The sequence below is a fragment of the Symphalangus syndactylus genome, chromosome 1 (genome assembly GCF_028878055.3).
Source record: "Symphalangus syndactylus isolate Jambi chromosome 1, NHGRI_mSymSyn1-v2.1_pri, whole genome shotgun sequence".
NCBI lineage: Eukaryota > Metazoa > Chordata > Mammalia > Primates > Hylobatidae > Symphalangus > Symphalangus syndactylus.
In genome coordinates, this window is record NC_072423.2 from 69314885 (window position 1) to 69319417 (window position 4533).

Here is a 4533-nt window from a genome sequence, read left to right on the forward strand (position 1 = left end):
GGCCTCTAACTCCAGACCTCAGGTGATCCACCCGCCTCCGCCTCCCAAAGTGCTGGGATTACAGGTGTGAGCCGCTGCGCCCGGCTGAGAACAGAGGTTTAAGGAGTTATGTTGATTCCTCAAGATCAAGTGGCAGAATTTAAATGAAATGAAAGCAGTTTTGCAGAGATATCTGCACTCCCATGTTTATTGCAGCATGAGTCACAATAGCCAAGGTACAGAAACAACCTATACAAATGTGGATGAATAAATGGATGAAGAAAATGTGGTATATATGTGCAATGGAGTGTTACTGGAGTTTAAGAAGGAAAGAAATCCCATCGTTTGTGACAATTTGGAGGATATTATGCTAAGTAGAGTCGGCCAGACACAGAAATGTCCCATGATCTCCCTTATATGAGGAATCTAACAGAGTCAAACTCACAGGAGCCGGGGAGTAGAACAGTGGTTGCCAGGGTCTGGGGGGTGGGAAAAATGGTAGCTATTGTTCAAGAGGTGTGAAGTTTCAGTTAGAAAATGAGTAAGTTCTGGAGATCTAATGTACAGTCTGCTGACTATGGTTGACAATACTGTATTATTTACTTGAAACTTGTAAAGAGAGTCGATCTTAAATGTTCTCATCACACCATACAAATGGTAGCTATGTGAGTTAAGATCGTATTGTTAATCAGCTTGATTATGGCAATCATTTCATAATGTATTTCATGATGTATATCAAAACGTCACATTATACCTTAAACACATACAACTTTTCTTTATCAATTACAGCTCAAGAAAGCTGAGGAACAAAACCAGCTGGCAGAGCCAGGTTGGGAGCTGTAATCTCCAGTCTTTCTCCAACTGTGGTTTCTCCCTCAAAGCTTTTCTTTGCATGTTCTCATCTCTGGCTCCCTAGGGTAGCTGCCTCCTACTCTCATGGTTCCTCTTTGTGACCCAGTTTACCTTTTCCCACTGGCCAACACCACAGTATCTGGCCTGTCTTGAGTCAGGTATCCATCCTTGGTCCAATCAGCTGTGAGTGGTGTGGGAGGGCTTGTTAGAGGCAGAAGTCTTTAGAAGAGGATGTGAATGCTCATTCTCTCTCCTGCTGCCATGTGAAGGATATGTTTGTTTCCCCTTCCACCATAATTGTTTCTGCTCCAGCCCAGCTCCTGGACTGGCCCCAGGTTCTGGCCCTAAGGGTTTCGATCCAAGCATCATTCACTGTCGCACATGTTTGGCAGCAGGACCCAGCTCACTGTCTTAGGTAAGCCCAAGGCTCCCCTTTTGGTCACTCTGTTCCCGCCCTCCTCTGAGGAGCTCCAAGCTAACAAGGCCACCTTAGTGTGTCCCATGAGTGACTTCTACCTGGGCACCGTGACAGTGGCCTGGAAGGCAGACGGCGTCATCATCACCCAGGACATGGAGACCACTAAGCCTTCCAAACAGAGCAAGAAACAGGCCAGCAGCTACCTGAGCCTGGTGCCTGAAGAGTGGAGATCCCGCAGCAGCTACAGCTGCTGGGCCATGCATAAAGGGAGCACCCTGGAGAAGACAATGGCCCATACAGAATGTTCTTAGGTCCCCGGCCCTCACCCCACCCATGGAGGCCTGGAGCTGCAGGATCCCAGGGGAGGGGTCTCTCCTCCCATCCCAAGTCATCCAGCCCTTCTCCCTTCACCCAATAAACCCTCAATAAGTATCCTCATTGTCAAACAGAAAAAAAAAAAAAGAAGAAGAAGAAGATGTGAATATTAGTGAAGACCACTGGCCTTCAACACAGATACACCTGAATGTATGATTTCATTAACTTGTTAATATCACTTTATTGGATTTTGTGTCATAGCCGGCAGAGGACTTGCCAAGAGTCATCTCATGCAGATGACAAAGCTAGCCAACATCTGAATGAGATCAGTATCGAAAAGTGACAGGCCAGGCTTGGCAGCATGCACCTGCAGTCCCAGCTACTCAGGAAGCTAGATGGGTGGATTGCTTGAGCCCAGGAGCTGGAGTCCAGCCTGGGCAACATAGTGAGACCTGACTCTATTTTTTTTTTAATTTTTAATTTTTTTTTTGTATTTTTAGTGGAGACGGGGTTTCACCGTGTTAGCTAGGATGGTCTCGATCTCCTGACCTCGTGATCCGCCCGCCTCGGCCTCCCAAAGTGCTGGGATTAGAGGCGTGAGCCACAGCGCCCGGCCCTAATTTTTAATTTTTGGGGGTAAATGTCGGTATATATATTTAATGGAGTACATGAAATGTTTTGATACAGGCAGGCAAAGACTTCAACTCTTAAAAAAATGACAATCTAAATGTCAAAAAACAGAGTGGTTAAGCAATTATAGTATATGTTGTGATATTAAATAATCTTCAGAAGTTATATTTTCTTTTCTTTTTTTCTTTCTTTCTTTCTTTCTTTTTTTTTTTTTGAGACAGAGTTTTACTCTTGTTTCCCAGGCTGGAGTGCAATGGTACCATCTCAGTTCACCACAACCTCCACCTCCCAGGTTCAAGCAATTCTTCTGCCTCAGCCTCCCGAGTAGCTGGGATTACAGGTATGCGCTACCACGCCCAGCTAATTTTGTATTTTTAGTAGAGATGGGATTTCTCCATGTTAGTCAGGCTGGTCTCGAACTCCCGACCTCAGGTGATCTGCCCACCTCGGCCTCCCAAAGTGCTGGGATTACAGGCGTGAGCCACCACACCCAGCCAAGAGTTATATTTTCAAAAGATTTTGATTACATGGAGAAATTCCCAAAATATACTAAGTGAATAAAAAAAGAAAAAAAGAAAAGCACAATAAAATTCTAAATGCATCATATGTAAATGAACGTAATGTGCATTTTTAATGATTAGAAAGTAATATGAAGTTAAAAAACGGATAAAGGTCAAGGCACAGTGGCTCACATGTGTAATCCTACCACTGTGGGAAGCCAAGGCAGGAGGACGGCTTGAGCCCAGAAGTTCGAGACCAGCCTGGGCAACATGGCGAAAGCTCACGTCTACCAAATAATACAAAATTAGCTGGGTGTGTGGCACGTGTCTATAGTCCCAGCTGCTCAGGAGGCTGAGGTAGGAGGATGGCTAGAGCCTGGGAGGTTGCGGTTGCAGTAAGCCAAGATTGTGCCACTGCACTCCAGCCTGGGTAACAGGGCGAGACCTTATCTAAAAAGAAAAAAAAAAAGAAAAGAACAAAGGAAAAAAGGGAAATTGAGATAATCAAAAGAATTCTAGAAACAGGAAAGAAAGGCAAGAAAACATAGGCTTCTTGGCATCAGTGTCAAGAACCAGAGGTAGAGAGATCCCAGAGCAGACAGACACATGATAGATTTTTATATTTTGGTAAAAATATTTGGTAGCAGAGTTAACTGCCTTTGTTGGGTTTATGATTCTTAAGCTTACTAAGTATGTTGGCATAGGGAAGGTGATGCTTTCCCAAGTATCTCTGACTTTTGAAGAACTTTCCTCTCTCGGCTGGAATACTAGGCTGATCATCTGGCTTACAAAGTAGCCCCCTGTTTAGATAAAGTGAAATGTTGATCTCAGTTACCTCATTCACCTCCAAGTTCACCATGGAAGCTCTGAAACTTCAGATCAGAGAAAGCAAAGCCTAAACCATGCTCACCTTGCTCTAGCAAAAAGAAACCAAACAGGTTAAACCTGTAACTGCCCATAGACCTTTCCCGTTTCCTCACCCCAGAGAGTTTTGAGATCATTCCACAAAGATACCAGCTTTTCATATTTGGGCCTAAATGAAATGCTCAGGTCCCAGGACCTCCTACGCTTATAAATTGGCTCCAAGACACAACGCCTCTACTGTTTGCTTCTGACTGTCACACCCACATACATTTTGAGGTTATGGAGGTAGATTTTTGTGGATAAGGAAGGAATACATTCCATAAACACAAACTGGAAAACCACTGATTAGATGGAACAGGGAAGAAAGTCTAGGAAAGAAGGCAGGCCACAAGCTGGATATGCGCCAGCAAAGCAACAGAAACAGGCACACACACAGTGTGTGAGGATGTTCAATGAAAGCATTGTCTGTAAGACAATTCTATTTCTTTCTCTGGCCCTCTCTAGTGAAGACACAAGTAGCGTATTGTTGCAGGCAGAACCACAATCATAGCAGAGAGTCAAGAAAACAAACTGTGAGGACAGAGTAAATAAAAACTAAGATGTTTATACAAGTGCAATAGTAATCAATAAATATATGAGTGCTTGCATTTAAAGAAATAGCAAGGTAGTGAGAAGGGAATAACTGTGGGGATTAGTTCCCACCATTTGCTGGCAGAAGCATAAGATCCAATGATCAAATTCAAAGGTTTAAGTCAAGCATTCTGAGCTTAAGGGGAAACGAAAAGTCTCCCCCAGTCTGGGATAAGCTCTACCTTCAAGCTGTTCGGCTAAAATAGTGGTTAACATTTGTTGCATTATGCCATTGTCATGCACCCTCCCAAAGCCTTAGATGTATTAGCTTATTGACTCCTCACAGGAACACTATGAAACAGGTGTGATTGGATGCACATTTGACAAATTATGAGACTGAGATAA

The 4533-nt window shown here is 43.9% G+C and overlaps 1 pseudogene; it reads left to right on the forward strand.

The window, feature by feature from the left end:
* The first annotated feature begins 1131 nt into the window (after positions 1–1131).
* On the forward strand, positions 1132–1684 carry LOC129488304 (immunoglobulin lambda-like polypeptide 1; annotated as a pseudogene).
* The last annotated feature ends 2849 nt before the right edge of the window (positions 1685–4533 follow it).